General features: G+C 37.8%; 1 long non-coding RNA gene across 1 annotated transcript in view; it reads right to left on the reverse strand.

Annotated features, from left to right (window-relative positions):
* The window catches only part of LOC103104476 (uncharacterized), a 33,739-nt gene extending 14,364 nt beyond the window's left edge, over positions 1 to 19,375 (reverse strand). Inside the window, exons 1-3 of the long non-coding RNA XR_461309.3 lie at positions 18,168 to 19,375; positions 3,733 to 3,788; positions 1,939 to 2,071 (exon numbers count right to left, since the gene is read on the reverse strand). This is a non-coding gene — a long non-coding RNA (uncharacterized LOC103104476). The remainder of the gene's footprint in view (positions 1 to 1,938; positions 2,072 to 3,732; positions 3,789 to 18,167) is intronic.
* Between the last annotated feature and the right edge of the window lie 2,568 nt (positions 19,376 to 21,943).

The following is a 21,943-nucleotide window of genomic DNA, read 5'->3' on the forward strand; positions in this document are numbered from 1 at the left end:
AAGAATTAATACATTAGAAAATAAAAGAAACTGATTTGGCTCTTGGGGTGATTTAAAGAAATTAAAAAACAGTTATGGGTTACTGAGAATGCTACCACAAATTAATGGAGAACAGTGGGCTCTTAGGAAAGATGAAGCTTAAATATTGCCATTGTTGTTCAGTTGTGTCTGTCTCCATGACTCCATTTGGGATTTTCTTGGCCAAGACATTGTAGTGGCTTGTCATTTCCTTTTCCATCCCATTTAAAAAAAACATAACAAACCCTTGCCTTCTTTCTTAGAATCAATCTTGAGTATTGATTCCAAGGCAATTGGGGTTAAGTGACTTGTCCAAGGCTACATATCCAGGAAGTGTCTAAGGCTAGATTTTAACCCAGGATGACCAGTCTCTAGGTCTGGCTCTCAATCACTGAGCCACTTAGCTGTCCTAATCTGTAACTCTTTTAAATTTACAAACCAAAAAGCCTGGCATATGGGAATCACTATGTAAATAAATTATTGTTACTTTTTTACTTCATACTAAATATATAATACATTGAATCCTAGATGCCATTGGGTATAATTAGTAAAATGTCAAAGGAAATTTAGAAATGTCTTCTATTGAATTATTGTCATTTGGCTAGGTATAAGTTTCATGTTTTAAATATATGATATTGGGTATGTAAACTTTTCTCTTGTAGTATAAAATTTGAGAAGTACATGTTACTTCTTAATTTTTTAATGCTGTTATATCATAAGTGAATCTCGCATATAATATTACTATATATTTTTAAAATTACTGATTGTTTGATAGAGCATATTTTGTTTTAAATAAGAAAATAATCCTCATAACTCGCTGTTGGGAGAAAAGATCATCATATCTTCTTAGGAGATTTTCCTCTCTGAGGGGTAAAATCTTTTCAGTCCTTCTGACATGGCACTGGGCAACCCTACGGTACTGCAATTTGAGAAACTAGGATCTCTCTCAACCAAAGATGAAAACCTCAAAAAAGTTCATTTTAAATGAAAATTGAATTTCATTTAATATCATCTGGAAAATAATGGGACTGTACATTAATAATTAGTATATAGGGAAGCTATATTTTTGAACCAACCATTTATTTACTGTATATATGAACTGGCACTCTCTGTATATGAGCAAAAGTCCAGATTGCAATTATTATTATGTGAAAGATCAATAGCAGACCCTGAAATTTATATAGATATGAGGGGAAAATGATAATAATCTCAACTTAATTTATAATTAGTAAAATTTTGCTTTTTGAGGAAAAGATCCTTGGGACTTTAATCTGCTGCTATTCTAAGTTTTCTAAATTTTGATTTTAGATATGTATCTGACTCCTCATCAGGCCATAACTCCAGGGAAATGCCATGTGCTTCTGCAGTCTCAGGTCAGCCTCTGGGAAAGTCAAGAGAATGACTTTGCAAAAAACAAGGTAGGATTTTCTTCTTTTGGTTTCACCATCTTGCTAAACAAAGACCTTTTCTCTCTGGCTATGATACTCTGGTTCATGGTGAGCCTTTCTCTGTGATCAACGAAATAAAACAACTAAGGAATGATATCAGTGCTGCTCTCCCTTCCTTTTTTCTCACATAACAAATTCCATTGATAAGAGCAAGTATATGATGATATCTTATTTCTTTTACTTGTAATACTACTATAATGAGGAGTCATAAATTATTATTTGAATTATAAACAATAGAGAAGGCACTTCCCTGACCTTAATTAATAAGGTATTTAGTTTATAGGGGATTATATTACAACATGCTTTTATTATGTTAATATAGTCACAATATCTTCTAAAGAAGTTGAGGTTTAGATAAACAAGATAAATGAAGATGAATACAATTTAAAAAAATTAAATGTGATATATTTAACCTATAAAGAATTCATTTTTTCTTTTTATGAGTTTTGAGATTTATTTTGTAAAGGCATACCTAGGAACCTCTGTTGCTGACCAGCTCTTCTATGAAGACTCATGTTCAAGCTTCTGTTGAGATCTACTCCAGAATGGGACCACATGACATTGCTTGTAGGGTCTGTATGAAAACTGAGACATCTGAAACTCAACTGGAAATTAAATGGATATTGAAGGTCACTAGGACACTAAAGTACTTTTATTACCTGGAAAATACATAAATTCTACCTTTCCTATGCCTTAGCGCCAATGGACTGTTGTCAATGTGTGGTCCATAAAAAACTGCCCATCTGTCCTCAGGCCTTAGTGATTCATAAAAGATGAGAGTTTTTTGGATCAAAGAGGGGTATGTGAAAATAATTTCAATACTTGGACTTTACTTAATCAGTATTTACTCCGTTCATGTTGATTTCCTGGGGATTAGTGATTGATGTTAGATTGTATAGAGTTAAGATTGATAGTGACACTGATATTGTCTATTTTTGATACCACTGTACATTATTAAACAAATTCATGTGATTGTTTGTTACAGAGAACTACACTTTCAGGCTTTTTATTATAGCAACAATAACTCTCATCCCTAAGATCACTGTCACTGTCCCTTTTTGACCTTTCCTTTTGCCCACAAATTCCTTGTTTCCTAGGATATTGCTGACCAAAACCTGGTGTTTGACTTCTCCTGAAAGGCTCAGCTGAGGTGGCTTGCATTGGATGACTTGTGGAAAGTCTTATGGCAGGATGTTAGTGATCGACTACCTGTGAAAAGATCTGCTGACAAAATATTGATAATTGATGTACATGTCCCTTAGTCAATCACATGGCTTCCCTGGTTTCTGAAGATGATCAATCATGGAATTGTAGGAAATTGTAATATCTCATTCTATATTTTTATAGCCTCCAAATGCTCTAAAACTCCCAGGACCCTGAAGAGAGGGGTTTTTGACTTTAAGAAAAGTATGGAACCCAATTGATTAAGGGCCACTGGAAATGCCAATAAATTGATCAAGCTTAGAGTTCTGGTTCAGTGACTTTTGTTATAGATTGGATATTTTTTGGCTCAAACAACTTTGAAGAATGGTTGGGGCTGGGTTAACTGGAGATGAGGAAGGGCATGCCAGGCACTGAGAAGAGCCTGAGTAAAAGTTCTGAGTAGGGAGTGTACTTGTATACATAATGATTTGGAGACTAGGATGGTGAAAATTGAATTCATGAGAGGTTGAAGTAGTCTGGAGGCTTCTGAGAGATAAAGTTGTGGAGCACTTTGGAAGACAGACTAAGATCTTGGCTCTCTAGTCAATGAAGAGCCATTGGAGCTTTGTGAGTGAGAGAGAAACATGATGCCATTGGCGTTTTAGGAAGAATAATTGCAATATCATATATAGATGGATGGGAGAAGAGAGAAACTGGATTCAAAGGAACCAGTCTTACCACATATTTACTAGAGATGTGGGCTGGCTAGAAATGTTATTCCATCAGTTAGAACATATTGAGTACAAAATTACAGGTTTGTTTCCCATGTAACTTTTGTAGACTCATACACCTAAGCATTATAGGAATATTATAAATCTCCTTGTCCAACACTCTCCACCACCCATGATTTTAGGTAGAGAAACTGAGGCCCCAAACATAAAATCTTCAGAGGGTTAGACCAATTGTTTCCCCCCTTTATTTCATTATCTATTCTTTTCTATAGTTCATAGCTCTAGATTTCTCTCACTAATCCTGACCAGTAAATTCATAAACCCATAGTGGTGATAAAAAGGTTAAATACTTCTAGTATTATGGAAAGAAAATTTCAAGATGTCATGTGTACCTTTATTGATGATTATTATTCTTTGCATATGAAAGATAATCCTTGAGGAAAATCTCCTGTGAACAGATCAAATATAGAAAAATAAGATATGAACAACTTGACTTCCCAAATAGGTATCAGACCTAAAGTGCATGGGGCTGCATTTCAACTATACTGTTTCTCTACTTCTCCACTTCAGCAGCTCTAAATGTATAGAATCATTTGTTTCCAGTACAGCCCTACACATGTGTCTTTTCAATCCTGTTTCTCAGCTTTGTCAGTGGAATGAAAGGTCTGACATCTACAGATTTGGGAATCCTTTGGATATGGACCCACGCGCGTGCACACACACACACACACACACACACACACACACACAACTCCATGTGGCTGTTAGTGTAGGTTTAATTAGGTTTAATTACCAGGGACTAATATTGGCCACTAGCCTAAGTTTGCTCATAATACCCAAGCACTGGAAAGTTCCATGCTCATCCTGGTGGTCTCATTTCCACTCAGTGCCACAAGACAATAAGGTAGGCTGCTGAGTTCTCTATAGTTCTCAGAGAGCCACTTTTCTATCCCTATTCCTACATCTTTGTAGATGAAGGAAAACCCCACTCACAATTAGGCAGTATGGTACAATGGAAAGAGCACGGAACTTGAAATTGTGGGACCTGAGTTCAAATCCCAGGACTTCTGCTTACTATCTGAGTAATTTTGGGCAATTTACTTCATCTCTATGAGTATCTCTTTTCTCCTTTGGCAAAAAAGAGGGTTGTAGCAGATGACCCGAAGTCCCTTCCAGCTTTGTATCTATGATCCTATGAGATGCTTGGATTTGTATGGACAATTGAGAAAGTGCTCCTCCCCACTTCAGTTAAAGAGTCACTGAAAGTCCAGAATTTAATCACAGTGTGTTAATGAGGTGTTAAACTAACTGTAAAAGATGCATCTCTACCCTGATCTCTTTATGAGGTGCAAATGCCTCTTTGATTGAGCCAGGAAGGGGACTATTATAATTGGCTGAGAAAACCAATTAGCCTTGCCTCTAGGGGCTTTAAATTGCTACCTCTGAGGAGCTGCCTGTGAAGGAGACTTTTGGAGAAAAGATAGGGAATTTCTTTCTCCCCACCCAAACATCAGCCACAGAGCACCAAAGGGGAGCTATTAGACAAGTAGGAGATATAGAATCCAGTTCAGAGACACACACTCTAGAAAGAAACAGATTTAGAGAGTCATCCAAAGGGTGAAGCAGCTTCAAGGAACATAACCCCTAAATATTGAAAGTTGGATTGTGGAAAGGAGCAGACTTAGGGGACTCAGCATAAATACTCTGTAGAGAAAGCATTTTTGGACCCTGAAGTAACAGGAGTTGTGAGTGGATATAACCTTGCACATTTATATTCTATTTGTGTAACTTACTTCCATTTGGTTCCATAAATTTGGCTTTATTCTTTCCATGAATGATATGTGTATTTGTTGGAAATTGAGCTCCAGATTTATGAGGTGAATATTTTAAAATTACTGTTCTTATTCCCCATCTAAGTATCAACCTTTGGGAATGTCTGTTTGTGCCTACTGTAGGATTGTTAATGAGAAACATTGGTGGGGGCTCTTGGATTAAAGTGTTAGGCATATAGACCTGCAAGGTTACTTAGCATTTACCCTCTGGGGATCCAAAAAAGCAAGTGTGAGTTCAAGTTGGAGAAATAGCTCAGAGGTTGCTTTGCATATGTACTTTATGAGTATTTTGCCACTTTTATTAGACTGTTACATTTTCTGAGGGCAGAGACTATTTTTACTTCTGTGTTTGAATCTCCAGTTCTTAACATAAAACCTGGTATTTCATAGCAGGGGTTTAACAAATTCTTGTCGATCTCTTGCTTGATTGATTTTAACTTAGGTCTCACTCACAAGGAAAACCCTGCCCACTCCCCTATTCTACTGTATGTCTTAGTGAGCCTTGGTAATGTGAACATAGTCTAATGGAATTAATTATGCCTTATTACATATTGTTTATTCACAGTCGTAGTTACAATAAAATAAAAAAAGATAAAATCACAACAACTCTAGGCAGCCATATGCAAAGTTCTAGGTAGGCTCGTCAGTAGCCAAGCTAGAGGAATACTTTTGATTCAAGAGTTTAGATTTTAGGCAACTAGACAGATCTGCACCAGTCTGTCCCACTGGGAACAAGTCAATATTCCTAAGAAATCCTCTACTCATAGTCTCTAGGAGAGACAATGTCTATTCCACTGAGTGAACTTGTGATTTAGGACATATACTAATTAGGATTCTCTTCATGGACAGTCACTGGCAGTCCAGATTCAGATGCTGACCAAATTGGGTAATAGAACAAAATGGTCCGTGGTCTTATTCAGTCCTTTTTTGTTTCTATACTGGTAGAAAAGATGGAAGAGAGTGCCAAGAATAACATAGTTCCTAGGCCATCAGCAAACATTAGTTTAATTAATTCTTGATCTTTGTCTAATAACTTGGTGAGTTGACACAATACTGGAGAAAAGGACCACAATTATATTGACATTCTTGCTATAAATTTAGTCTGAATTCCTAAAAATAGCACAACTAAATAGAAGGGAAAGGCAAAAAGGTTATCTCCAGAGAGTAGAATTAAAGAATCAGTGGATTTGGTTTCATTCTGCACTGAAGAAACATCCTCTCATGGCATGCTTGGTTGTCTTGCCTTAAAGCGTTCCTAATGAATCTAAGAAATCAGGGAGATAATCATAGCTCTTACTACTATCTCTATAGTCAAAGATGAAGAAGCAGAGAAAATCTGTGAAGAAATTAACAGAATTAAGTGTATAGATTAGCCAAAATGACTTAAAGTCAGTACTTGAGATGTGATTGAAGACTTTCAATTTCCTCTGAGAGCATCCTTTGTCTTTGGCTCTTACCCTAGGGGTCTCCATCACATCTCTTCTGCATGGTTGTAATTCCCAAATTCTCTTGTCACTTTGTTGTTTAAGACAGTAGGAAGATTTCGGGAAGAGCTACATTCAAATATAGGAAATAGTGAAATAAGACTATGATTTAAGAATGGTTTTCAGGTTATTAGCATTTACCTAACTAGCACGCTATGCCTTTTTTCAAATTATTTTTGGCAAACCTAGAGAATGAGTTCTGATTTTTCTTTTTAATGTTTCTCTTTACTCTTTATCATTGACTCAATACGTCTGAGTGGGAATGGTTTATCAATTAATCCATCAATTAATAAGCATCTATCAAGTGCCTAGTATGTGTCACATACTGCGATGGAGTCCAAGTATACAAAACAAAAATGATGTGATTCCAAATCTCCAAGAGTTTACATTCTATCACCAGGAGGAGAGAAATCCTCAGAGCTGAGAAAACCAAAGGAAGTTTGGAGACAAGGGCTCTAAAATAGGTATCTTTCAAGTCTCTTAGGAACCAAAATCCATGACTGTCCCACATCATTCTCATGGCACCCAATGTTCTCTATATGGAATTAATTTAACTTAGAGCAGGGTTATCCCTTGGCAAAATTGAGAAAGAAAAATTTGACTTCAGTATTGCTTGACTCGTCTCCCCAACAACACATATGTACATTCAATTAGTCAATCAACATTTATTAACTGTCTATTATGTGTCAGGAACTGTGCTAAGTGCCTAAGTAGTGATGGTATACATCCTCTTTCAACATCCTAATTTTTTTAGTTTCACCCCATGACAGGCATCTGGTACCCATATGTTTTCCGTAAACTGCCTAGAGTCCCCACTATGGTGCCCTTCCCATCAGTTCTTGCCTCCCAGATATGACTTATGCTTCACACTGAACCCTATGTATGATTAATATCTTCCTTGAACATTGAATTTCAGATTTGGAAGATTTGGGAAATCATCCAGTCCTACTTCTTCATCTCATAAGTGATGAAATTGAGATGCAGAGAATCTGGGAGATTTTCTCAAAGATCCTCAATTAGTTAACAGCAAAGTCTTACTACCTTTGGAATGTATTTGTCCCATTCCTTTGTTCCCTACTCTTTCTTCCTACTCTCTCTTGATCTAGACTACTGCTCAATAATCCTGGGTAAACATCTTCTCACTGCTGAGCCTCAGTTTCCATCTAGAACATGGGAATTGTAATATCTACCCAGCAGTCTCACAGGGTTTGTGAATATCAAAGCTTCAAAGAGGAATTTTAAGGGTGGAAATTCAGGAACCAGTAGTAGGCTATTGTATTTATCATGTAATTGTTCACCTGATTTGCTTACGTTGCTCTCTCTAAGTTTATATGAGAATCCCACCAGACTTCTTAAAACCTTTGGCAAAACTCAGGGACGAAGGCACAGGTTTCTGTTTACCATCAAGGAACTTCAAGCACAATCTGTTCATTGAGAAAAAATCCAGAAAACTGGAAAGGACAGCATGTGAGTCCAAGATCAGTAGTGCCTTGTATGGATAAGTGATCTGTTGTATTCCTCTTGGCATCAGAAATAACAACATAAATCATGACCAATGCTTCCTGGATGAGTTGTAGGTCTGGGGTGACACTCTTAGGCATGTTTTGTAAATTAACAGTATGTCTGGTCCAAGGACTGGTCAAAGACCAAACCCTACCTTGTCCCTCAAACATTCCTTATCTGCTCCTGGACCTTTGTCATGCTATTTACAAAAGTAAGTCTCAGAATTGACAAATATTGGGCAATCCACTGGCATCTTGAGATAGTATGGGAAACGAATATTTGCTTATTTGGGGGGAGTGCTAAAGTGTGCTTTCTGGAGAAAATCAAGCAGTAAATGGGGAGAATTATAGTATCGAGAATTTTTAATTTGCCTTGATGGTGAGACACAGGTCCTCCCATCCCCCTTCCCCCATGCACTTATTTCCCATCACAGGTTCATGCAGTATCAGGTCTTTACACTTTTGTGTTTAATCAGCCCCTTATTTCTGGAATGTACTTCCTATTCATTTCTTCTTTTTTAAATCTAGAGTTTCCTTCAAAGCTCAACTCATTTTCCGTGTCCTATGAGAAGCCTTTCCTGCTTCCCCCAATTCTAAGGGATCTCCTACTCAACCTCAAATTTTCATGTATGTCTTGCTATGTGTATTGCATCTGATCAGGGTAATTTTCATTTCTTGAGAACAGGCATTGTTTTTGTTTTGTCTTTGTACCCTTAGTGTCTGTCACATTGCCTTTTACATAGAGTTTAATAAATAAATATATATTGAATTGGACTGGCACTGCAAATAATAATTAAAACCAGAAGGAAAACAATTATAGTGAGAGATATTTATCAAAATCGACATTTTTATATGACACACATATGTGTATATTCACACAAATATATGCAGATATTGTGTGTACTTATGTGCATGGGCATGTATAAGCATATATGACAAGTTCTTGGACCCTAGGTTAAGAGATTCTGGATTATATAACCTTTAAAGGCCCCTCTTGGTCTAAATCTGTGACCCTTTCATTATATGATTCTATTTTTGCCTTTGACTTAGTTTCTAAAATGATCTCTGTGTCTCCCTTCGCTGATCTGTGTCATGGAACTAGGTATAACTCATATACTCACCTCATAAGAAGAAAATTCATGCTATAATTATAGGTAAGAGGTAGGGAGATGGCTCAGTGGAGAGATCACTGGACCTGGAGTCAGGAAAATCTGAGTTCAAATCTGTTTTATTAGCTGAAAATGTCTTTGGATACTTTGGGCAAATCCCAATTTCTGTTTGCCTTAATCCACTGGAAAAGGAAATGGTGAACCACTGCGGTATCTTTACCAAGATAACTCCATGGATCGTGTGATCCATGGGATTACTAGGAATTAGATATGACTGAATAACAACCACAATGTGCTGAGGACACAAGAATAGGAGGATTGGTCAATAAATATTATGTATCTGGGAGAGACACAGAGGGACATGTATTATAAAAAACATGGTAGACCTCCATGATGTCAATCTGAAGGAAGGAAAGAAGTAAGCATTTTTTTAAAACCCTTACCTTCCGTCTTGGAGTCAATACTATGTATTGGCTCCAAGGCAGAAAAGTGGTAAGGGCTAGGCAATGGGGGTCAAGTGACTTGCCCAGGGTCACACAGCTGGAAAGTGTCTGAGGCCAGATTTGAACCTAGGACCTCCCGTCTCTAGGGCTAGCTCTCAATCCACTGAGCTACTCAGCTGCCCCAGAAGTAAACATTTTTAAAGAACCTACCATGTGCCAGACAATACTATTTCCCATTTGATCCTCATCACAACTCTGGAGGCAAATGCTATTATTATCTCCATTTTTAGTTGAGAAAACTGAGGAAGACAGAGGTTAAATGATTTACCCAGAATCATATAGCCACTGAAATAGCTGAGGCTGGATTTCAACTTAGTTTTCCCTGATTCCAGGTCCTGTGGTAAGGGTCTTTCTCACAAAGATGGATTGACATAGAGCTGAGAAACGGCCTCAACCTGGGAGTTGAGGCGCATAGAAGACAAGCTTTGCTGCTTCCTAGTTTTATCTAGGACTGGCCCTGAATAAACCAGATCAAATGGTGTTAAGTAGAATTCAGAGACCCATGAAGCTACATCATTAAAATGACCTAACGATAATAGGCAAAAGAGAAATGAATTTGAAAACCAAACTATAATTATATCTCTTGTTATAGAGCTACTGCATAGGGATGAAAGCTGGACAAATTAGACAAGCATGTAAGTAAAATAATGATAGTTGAAATTAGTTACCCCAGAAGAGTAACAAGAAAAGACAGGCTAAGGAATGAGGTCAAAGAAAGGCCAATATAATAGAAAGAAAAAAGATAAAAAAGTATATTAATATGTCAGTGCAATGGATAGAGATTAAAGTTATAGTGAGAAGAGAAGCCAGGCTAGAGCGGAAGAACACTAGAGGAAGATGGAGGTCAAGGCAAGAATCATAGACTTTCAAAATTGAAAAGGACCTCAGAGGTCACTCTGTCCAGCCCACACCTGCTAAAGAATCCCAAGAATGACTCACCTAGTCTCCTTGCTTGAAGCCTTCCAAGGAGGGCAAACCTTTCAATTCCATTTAAAAACAACAACAAAAAAAAAACCCAACACAACTCTTACCTTCTATCTTAGAATCAATACTGGGTATTGGTGCCAAGGCAAAAGAACCCTAAGGGCTAGGCAATGGGGGCTAAGTGATTTATCAAAGGTCATATGGCTAGGAAGTGTCACTGAGTCTCCTTGGTCCATTTTAAAAATACTTGTAGCTGCCCCCTAATCCATTTTTTCATAGTTCTAATTCTTAGGAAGTTTTTCTTTATGTTAAGCCTATGCAACTTTCCATTGCTTCCAGTTCTTTGCTCTTGGGCCAACCAGAACATCTGATACCATTTTCTTATTTTTTAAATTTCCATATTATTCATTTTTATAAGTGAATAATCTTATAAAACCAAAACCCCAAAACATATACCAAATAACCAAATGACAAATAATATATTTTCATCTGGATTTTCTCTTGAGGTGGATAGCATTCTTGTTCAGAAGTCCCTCAGAATTGTTCTGGATCATTGTATTGCTGTTAATAGCAAAGTCTATCATATTTGATCTGAAACCTTTTTCACATGATAGCTTTTCTAGTACTTGAAGACATCTCTGCTTTTTTTCCCTTTGCCTCTTCTGTCTCAGTGGATGGAGCACTGGGCTTTGGGTCAAGGAGACCTGAGCTCAAATCCAGTCTCAAGACATTTAGTACCTATGACCCTGGGCAAGTCACTTAATCTTTGTTTGCTTGTTCCCTTGTCTGTAAAACAGGGATGATGATAATACTACCTCCTAGTGTTGTTAGGATTAAATAGATAATAATACTTGTAAAACATTTAGCACAGTGCCTGGCACATAGTAATCGCTTTATAAGTTTTGTTATCTTTTTTTTATTATTTTATAGGGAATTGATGTCAACTTTTGAGAATTATAATTGATATATTCCATTCTTTTTAAAATCAGGACATCTCCCCTTATCTAAATCTATCATTCCTCTCCTTTTCTTTATTTAAATTTTTTTTCATTAAACTTTTATTGAAATATTTATTTCAATACATTTCAACTTCAATAAATCCCAATTTATTCCCAATACCAATTCTCCCCCCAAATGAAAAAAATGGAGAAAGACCCCTTTGACAAATATGTATAGTCAATCAAAACAACTTCTCACGTTGACAGTGTTCAAAAATGTGTAAACAATTGTGCATCTTTAACCTGTCACTTCTCTGTCTGGAGGTCTACCTCATCCTTTATCATTGGTCCCCTGGGATCATACCTAGTCATTGCATTGATCAGAGTTCTAAAGTTTTTTAAAGGTTATTTAAAATTGCTGAGGGGAAAAAAAACCAGAAAGTACTCTGGGAGAAATTAGGTTTGGACCAGTATCTCACATTATAAGAAATCTAAGCTATAAATAGTCATATGAAAAAATACTCTAAATCCCTAATAATTAGGAAATGAAAATTAAAGCAATTCGAGGCTCTATCTCATATCCATCAGACTGGCAGAGTTGACAAGAAAGGAAAATGATGAATGTTACAGAGGCTGAGGGAAAAGAGGCATATTAACACACTGTTGATGGAGCTGTCAGTTTAGGGAGCTATTCCAGAAAGCAGTTTGGACTTACTGGATCTACGCCTTAAAAGATACTAAACTGTATACCCTTTGACCCAGGAATGCCAGGTATGTATTCTAAAGAGGTCAAAGAAAGAGAAAAAGGACTCATATGTACTAATATATGTTTATTTACTTATATATTGTTTATTGGTATATAAATCATTTTTATATAATATATATCTCTGTATTAAATACCTATTTAACCATTTACCTTCCATCTTAGAATCAGTACTATAGGTATTGAGACAGAAGAGCAATAAGGGCTAGGCACTGGGGATTAAGTGGCTTGCCAGAGTCACACAGGTAAGAAGTATCTGAGTTCAGATTTGAACACAGGATTTCCCTTCTTGAGGCCTGGCTCTCTATCCACTGACTCACCAAGCTACTTTCTGTACTAATATATTTGTAGTGGCAATTTTTGTAGTAGTAACAACTAGAAACTAAGGGGAATGACTGAACACAGAATAAATATAATGGAATACTACTGTACTATAAGGATGAAATGGAGAGTTTTAGAGAAACCTGAGAATACTTGGTTAAACTGATATGAAATAAAATAAAGTAAGCAGAACCAGGGGAACAATTTATATTTCATCTTTTTTTTCAAATACCATTGATAGTGACTCAGCATCCACGTCTTAGAGTTCATTTAGTTACCTAGCATGTTATTCATCTAATCCAGGTCATTTGACCTGATCAAGGACAGCTAGATGCAATATAGTCCTACTTATTTTAGGTTAAGTCCCAATCAATCACATTTATTCTCTTCTTTCCAGGCCAAAGATAATACTGTTTGGCAGAGAAGACAGAACCAAAATAGAAGTAAGGAGCTTTGCCTTCTCCATCATCAGTTATCATTACACTTTCCATCTTGAATGGTGAGTGGTTCTATCCCTTCTTTAATCTTCCTTTCCCCCTCAGTACAGCTAAGACAAACACATTCCTTCTTGTTGTGCTTGGCTTTCCTCACCAACTTCAGATCATTGTGAACTTTAGCACCCTTCATTCTATTCTTACAGGAATGTGCCTCTCTTTTCTGTTCGTCCTCCACTACCTGACCTTATTTCCATCTTCTCCATATATTTTAAAATAATTGTAAACAATTTATTTTTTTCCCAGATTACACATCAAAATAATTTCTTAATATTTGTTTTCTGATATTTTACAATCAATGTTTTCTCTCTCCCTCCTTGATGAAAGACATCACTATTGATGGCATCCCCCTCCATTTGTATTGCTTGAATTCTGTTTCTTATTCTCACTAATAAAATATTTCCACTGAAGAGCTTGTTTTTCATTGTTAAATTTCTGCTGTCGTCTCTAAGTAAGCAGGCAATATGATATAGGTTGTACATATATATTATCATGTAATATATATTTCCATGTTTGTCATGTTGTGAAAGAAGACACTGCTTACACTAGAGAAAAATTCATGGAGGAAATAAAGTAAGGAATGGTATGTTTCCATTTGCATCCCAAACACCATCTGTTCCTTCTATGGCAGTGGTTCACATCTTTTAAAAACCTAAATTAACTGGTGAGTTCTCTGGGTATCCACATTATCTTATTAGATTTCCTCTCCTTATTAGGATTATTTTTCTGTGCACACATGAACATGCACACAGTTTTCTGCTTTCCCCTTTATTTTTAGTTTCATGATCTTGTGATTAGGTTTGCAAGGTTTCAGGTTAATATATTTTTACCAGTCTTAGATAGTAATATTCCATCCCTGACCATCAGTCTGTCATGACTATATTTTAAACTGTGAACCAGAAATTCAAATCCTATGCTCTGTCACCAATTTCTATTCTATGGCTATTTGCTTTCTAAATCTGCTTTTCTTTGATGAATTTCATGCCTGGAATTATGAAAATACTACCTGTGTCCCTGAGGACTTCTGTTTCTTACCCAAATCTCCTTAGTTTTCAGGAATGCCTTTTAGCATTTTGCATAATGGTTTTGGTGTTATAATTGTCATGTATATCAACATGGATCACTAGAAGTGGGTAGCAGTTATTCATTAAAAAAAAAAAAACCTTCCATATTTGAATCAATATTATGTGTTGGTTCCAAGACAGAAGGGCTTTAAGGGCTAGGCAGTGGGGTTAAGTGACTTGCCCAGGGTTACACAAATAGGAAGTATCTGAGGTCAAATTTGAACACAGGATCTCCCATCTCTACATCTGGCTCTCAATCCATTAAACCACTTAGGTGCCCCCACAACCGTTTTGTCATATCCTGGGAAATATGTGCCTTGGCATATTGGTCTATTGTTGCTTTTTAGAGGCAAAAGAATTGCTTTAGTCATTCTTCTTCATGAGGAATTATTAACAACTATTGTAACTTCTTTCTTTGACTCTTACTGTATGATCTTTCACCTGATAGAGTTGATCCATTCTTACTATCATTCCTTGGAAAGCAAGTACCTGCTTCCTTGGAACATTCATCTTTCTCCTCTTCATGAAGGACCACAAGTTTCTTATCTTAAAACATTCAATGACCCTTCTTTCCTTTTTCTCACTTAGTGACACTCATATCTTCCCACCTCCTAATGCAGGTCACGATTCCTCTCTGTTTCTTGTTTTCTTCGGTTTCCTCATTCTTCTTTTTCCCCCTACTTTGAAGCTAAATTTGCTCTTTTAGAATAAGTTTCCCCCTTCTCTCATCATTCCTCAAGTAATGTTTCATGATCTCAAGAGCAGAGAGGTGCTATTCAAGCCTAAAACCAAGATGGTGGAAGAGATGAAAGGAAAGAGCAGTTGAAAATGAGGAAGATCTGGCTTTAGTTTAAACCTCAAGCACTAATTAGTTGTATGACCCTGGCTAAGTCATTGAATATCTTTCTACTTTAATTTTCTATCTTGAAAAGATGGTTTGTATTTGTTGGCCTTAAATATTCCTTTTAGCTCTAAATCTATGATTCCACAGTGTTGGGGATCACTGCATGAATCCTTTTAACATTTTCAGAGGGAAACTCTTGTACATGGATAGAGGTGGCATATGGTATTTCCAAGTATTAAAGAAAAATATTTTCTTTTCCCCCTTCTCCTAGGATAGAGTTGGGAATCTGGATTTTGAAACAAGGACATTTGTTGAGCCAAAGACAACTCTCTTGTGAATTGCTGTCTACTGAACTGGGAAGATGGACGATCTAAATTCAAATCCTACCTCAGATACTTCCTGTAGGACCCCAGGAAAGTTAGCCCTTATCCTCACCAGACTCAGTTTCCTTATTTGAAAATGGGGATTAAATTCTAGCACCTATCTCATAGGGTTATCATCAGGATCCCATGAGATTATATATATATATATATATATATATATATATATATATATATATAAAACACAAATACTGACCCTTCTTCTCTTCTTCCTCAAAATTATCTAGCAGCACTTAATCTCTTCTCTCCTATCTTCCTATAGCACTGAATTTTACCTTATAGTATGTATGTATGTATCTATATCTACATATCTATCTGTGTATATTCTGTATTCCTCACCACTCCTTCCTGCTTCCTCTGCAGAATATAAACTTCTTGAAAACATGGATTGTTACATTTGTTGTTTTTGTATCCCTAATACCTTGAGGGTAGTAATCTGCTTGATAAATGTCTATTTTGTTTATTTTGGTGTCTTTGGCAACTTTGAAGCAGAGGTGGAGTTCAGCTAGGGAGGAGGAGGTGTTTGTGTGGAGTATCACTACCAAAGCAACCTGTACAAAGAAGATAGTGTCAAGATTCTTTGCTGTCTCCTTTCCTCTTGGCTAAGTTAGTGAGTGTCCACGTGTTTCTTTTAGGAATTATGAGCCTGAATCAGTCAAGAATTTAGGGAACCTGAACCACGTTCTGTTCCAGACATTGTGCTAGCCTCTAGAGGCATAAATGTAAAAGCAAGGTCAATCCCTACTATCCAGGAGAAAAAAAGGTCTTTTGCTTATTTTTTGTTGTTGTTGAGTTGTTTTTATTTGAGTTCTACTCTTTATGACCCCATTTAAGGTTTCATGGAAAAGATACTAAAATCGTTTGCCATATCCCTCTCTAGTTCATTTGACAGATGAGGAAACTGAGGCAAACAGGGTGAAATGACTTGCCCAGAGTCATACAGATAATCAGTGTCTGAGGCTGGATTTGAACTCCGGAAGATTAGTCTTCCTGACTCCAATCCTGTCCTCTATCCATTTCCCACTTAGCTGGGGAGAAGGGAAAATGAATAGGTTTATTTGGAAACTCTTTTCTTCAGTGGCCTTTCTCTATTACTCCAGTTGTTTAAGAAAAATGCTGCAAAGGAATGCCTCCCTTTCAGCCTAATAAACCCTAAATAGACTTTGTACATCTACTGAGAGAGGGGGGAACTTTCCTCAGACCTTGTGCTATGTGAGTATTTATTACAAGGGCTGCTTTGGTGGTCAGCGTGCCTATACTTTCCCTCCTTCCCAAGGGATGTCAGTGTAGCCCGCAGTAGCAAAGAGATAGGGCAGGAGATTGGAGAGTATTTCCTGGTGAGAATGGACTGATGGTTCTTGACAGAGAATATGAATTTTGTGGTTTTGATACACAAGCCACCTGGGAAGAGAATCTCATTACTGTTTATTGTAGCAGCCCAGGAGAGGAGAAGTGTTTGGCTTAGACTGCGTAATGAAGAAAAGTCACCCGGCAGGATCAGCACTTGGCTGGGCTCCAGCTCTGAGTCTGCTGTTCTTTATGGAAGGTCAAGAAGGGAAGATGCTGGGCTGGCGGAAGGCTGCCTGGAGTGAGATTTCAAAATTGGTCTTTCTCCTCTGGAGGCTTGGCTTCAAATCTAATTAGCTAACTAATGACAGTAAATGATTGTAATTAATTGATGAATGCTAAAGTGGTTTGGCCTTATAAAAGCACAAGGTAAAGCCTTGAGTGCAGTGAAAGGCTAGTCTAACTTTGGTGACCAGCTTAATGTAAAGCCCTTACCCAGGCTCTTGGGGAAACTTTTAGTGCTGAGAGACTGGGGCTAGACACTTCTTTTTTCAGGGGAGCTGGGAAGCTAAGCGTGAGCTCTGTCTCCATCAAGTCCCTTTCCTTGCTCTTGGGGTTAGGAGAAGGTCCTCTGGGGACGATGGACTTTAGAGGGCATTACTGCATGTTTATTATTGGGTTTTCAGAATCTTTGACTTTACTATTCCCAGAAATCATAGGATTTAGACCTAGCAGGATGATTTGTGAATGAATTCAGTCAAACCATTCTCTAGAGTAGAGCTTGAGATTTGAACCTAAGGCTTTTTTTTTTTTAAACCCTTACCTTTCGTCTTGGAGTCAATACTGTGTATTGGCTCCACGGTGGAAGAGTGATAAGGGCTAGGCAATGGGGCTTAAGTAACTTGCCCAGGGTCACACAGCTGGGAAGTGTCTGAGGCCAGATTTGAACCTAGGACCTCCCATCTCTAGGCCTGGCTCTCAATCCACTAAGCTACCCAGCTGCCCCCCTAAGGCTCTTTTGAATCCAACAGCCACTCTTCTTTTCTCTCTGCCATGTTTATGGCAGTGCCATTTGTGCTTATCTGCAACCACCTGAAGTGAGTAGCAATCATCAGGCTAGACCAATGTTGGGAGGTTCTCAATCTCATCTTGGATACACGTCCTAGATGATGCCAACCAATCAGTCTCCAAGCATTTATTTTGTATTCACTATGTGCCAGGTACTGAGCACTGGGGGGAACAAGGAAAGGGAAAACATGTCCCTTTTCACCAGGATCATCTATTCTAAGGGGGGGGGGTTAACAATATGCAAAACATAACATAATGGGTTTAAGCAAAATTCATACATAGTAGATGGAAGGTAATTTTAGAAAGGAAGATACCATTAGCTGAGGAGACTGGGAAAAGCCTTTGGCAGGAGGTAATGCATGAGCTGTCTTGAAAGAACTCAGGGATTCCAAGAGGTGGAGATGAGGAGAGATGTCTTGAAAGCAGAAATAACAAGATTTGTCACCTGATTGGATATGTATTGTTAATATCAAATGATATTTGATAAGCTGAAAGCTTAGGTCAGTTGGTTCTTAAGATCATGGAGAATCTCTAATTTTTCCTGAAAAACCTTGGCACATTCCAGCAGGTTGGTGAAAGCTTTGGTTCATTCAGAAATCTTTGGGGTTCATCTATTAAGTCATGGATTTGTGATGTCATCATGGCTGGTATGTCTGCCAGTGATGTAAGTCACAGCATTTGTACCAGCCTATCTGGGGCTTCTCTGGTCCATATTAGTCCTCCAGATTGGATTCACCCAAGCAACTGAGGAGCCATCTTCTAGATCTTTTGACATTGCATGGATTCCAGTGGGGTACATAGGCTATCTTTTTCTTACCTCTCATCTTACTCTTTTAATTTCCCATCCAGACATATTTTTATTGTATCATGTTCACAGGAACTTCATCATTAAACAAGATCATCTCAGCTTTAGTATTCACATGTCATCAGAATCTTCTGATGGGAGGCTGGAATGGGGAGTTTCTCCCTCAAATCTCTTTTAAAGAAGACTCCAGCATACTCTCCTGGAAACCAGTCATAATTGTTTATATTTCTCCATCATATTTCAGAGATGGGCACCTTCCCTTCCTTCTCCTCCTTGCCCCTCACAACTTTTCAGCTGCCTTTGTTTGTTGTCTTCTTTCATAATATTGTAAGTTTCTTGAGGACAAGAACTTTCTTTTTCATCTTTGTATCTTTAATGCTTGGTATATAGTAGGCACTTAATAAATAGTTGTCAATTGACTGACTCACTACATGACCAATCCATCTTTTTCCTCCCTCTGCACATATTTTTCAGGTGACCCAGAGAAGTTTCTTTACTTCTGAGCAATTCCTTGTTCATAATGTGTTTTCATTCAGTCCTCCCTACTATGAGCCTTCCCATTATGATCCTCAATTTTGATTCTTCCAAGAATTCTAAGACTATTGTTTTCTATTAAAAAAAACCCTCCAAGATTCCTTGAGGCATGTGAATATTCCACAAAACTGAGAAATTGTTATAGGAACCCCTGCTTCAGTCAAACCTTTACCTTGTATAGATGCTTGCAGACTGACTTATTACATGCCCCAGAAACTCTGGCTCCTTTTTCTCAAATGGGTACTTTAACTTGGCAAAGAGCTTGTCTGTAGGCATTAATAATAGCTGCCATTTAAATACATAGGGCTTCAAGGTTTGCAAAATGCTTCCCATGCATTTTCTCATTCAAGCCTGCAGACATAAGATGAAGGAGCTGGGCATATTTAGCCTGGGAAGAAAAGGCTTGGGGGGGGGCACATAATGGTTGTCTTCAAGTATTTGAAGGGCTATCATGAAGAAGAGGGAATAGATTTATTCCCTTTTATGCTAGGTATTTTCATCCCCATTTTACAGGTGGGAACCTTTGCCTTTGAGAGGCTAAATGACCCACCCAGGATCTCATTGCTAGTATTAGAGGCAGTATGTGACCCCAGGTCTCACCTGCTACCCCATTCAATCCTTTTACACTATCTCATGCTGCCTTTCAGTATGTGCTAGAGGAGAGCCCAGACCAATTTAATGTCTCAAAAGGAGATGACTATGTCATGATAGAACACGAACACTCCGTTCCTTGTCTCCTGTCCAACATGCCCTGAAATGCCAGATTTGTGCACCTTTAAAAAACTTTAGGAGGCTCCACTCAGAGAAAAAATGTACACTAGAGAATTACTAGCTATGTGATCCTGAGCAAATCCCTGGACCTCTGAGAGCCTCAGTTTCTTCGCCTGTAAAAAGGGGACAATAATATTGTACCAGAGAATTGGTGCATCATAATAATTAGCTCTCACTAATCTTGAAGCCAGGAAAGAGGCAGTTTTGGCTCAGAGTTGGACCACAGGGGGACGGGAAACCTAAGAATGCAGAATCTTAGAGATGAAATGGGCTCAGAGGCCATTTGGTCCATCCTGTTTCTGAGAAGAAATTCTCTCCATAGCATTCCTCTTCTTCAAGTGAATTGACTGCTCCCTGAGTTTCAAAACATATTTCCAGTATGCCAGAAGGCAGACAGCAGAATTTCCTGCAAAACAGAAAAACAGATTTCCATTTCCAGGGAAATTCTCAACTTTCACTTGCCAATTATGGCAACCAAGAAGGCTTTCTTCTTTTGGGAAGGTTATGGGAATAATCTCCCTAATGTATTAGGTAATTATTACTTCTAAGCATCTGTTAGAGTGGTATGCATCTGAGAGTGTGGGGAATAGAACAGAACCTTCCTCAAGGCCCACCAAAGGCTGTATTATTCAAAATCTGCACGAGTTTCAAGAGTAGATCCTATGGAAGTGGAATATCTTCCAGATAAACGTATTTTATTGATCCTTTTACTAATCTTGTTTTGTTTGAAGAGTGAGAGTGCTGCATATCAAATACAGCATTGGATGAAAGGTCATGGGACTCAAAGTTGATTTCCACCTCAAATACTAATTGTGGGATCATAAACCCATCTTTCAGAGCCTTGGTTGCTTCACCTGAAACACAGGTGGTAACATTATTGCACTATAATAAGTCAGTGTGGCACCATGCTTAGAGACATGGTAATGGAGAAAGGAAGACCTGGCAAGGTGCCAACTTGTGTTGGTATGCAGGGAATGTCTTCACCCAAGATTACTCTGTATCAATGAAATTTCAGGCCCAATGGAGGTGCAAGTATAGGACATAGGTACATTCCAAGCACAGGAGGTACCAGAAAGGAAAGAAGTTAGAGACAGAAGATGGGAGAAAAAAACATCTTGAACAGGCATGACCTATATTAAGAAAAACTAGCCTCATGTATTCAGAAAGATTTTCTAGTTTACCATCCTATTCAGTTTTTATGGGGTGAAGCTCAGCCTTTTCAGGTACCCATCATCCTAATATCTGAAGCAATGACCCAGAAAACCGAATCCTAAACACTCACACACATACAACTATCTCCATAACTAGTACTTAATTATCTGACTTTTTCTCCCAAAGTTTCAGCCTTCCACTGCCAGAACAGATGAAACACTTCCTGTGTCCCCACTTCCTTTAGTCTTCTACCTAGGACTTCAAAGCTAGCAAAAATACTTCCCAAGTTTCTTTTGATGGTATCCTCTGTCCCCCTATGAATCAGCAGAAGTGGGCAATGGTCATTGTGGACACGCAGAGTGTCCAACATGTCTGAAGTTTTGCCAGGCTCTCTGCCAGAAGTTTAAAAAAACACATACACAAAAAACACTGCAGGAGTGGGAACAGGTGGTATAAATCAATTCCTGAAAACATGAAAGAAAAGCACTACATGGGTGTCCTATCACCTAGCTAGATCGGCCAAGTATGGAAAAACGATGTCAGTTTCAGGATATAATAGAGATTTGCTATTTTTTTTAAATTTTAAATTGCTTTTAGCTCCCTACTTCTTACAGGAGTCTTATCTCATGAGTCTTTCCAGAACAATGGGCAGGCCATGTCCTTTCCATCTGCAGCTATCAAGTGGTAATTATTTAATTCATTTTTCCCCCTGAATAACTTTGTAAATTAATTGAATAGTAGGAGCAGTAGAAGACTGAGGGAAGAAATAGAAGACACTCAGTGTTCTTAAGAGGAAGGAATAAAGCCTAAATACTAAATTCCTCATAG

The sequence above is a fragment of the Monodelphis domestica genome, chromosome 2 (genome assembly GCF_027887165.1).
Source record: "Monodelphis domestica isolate mMonDom1 chromosome 2, mMonDom1.pri, whole genome shotgun sequence".
NCBI classification, from domain to species: Eukaryota; Metazoa; Chordata; class Mammalia; order Didelphimorphia; family Didelphidae; genus Monodelphis; species Monodelphis domestica.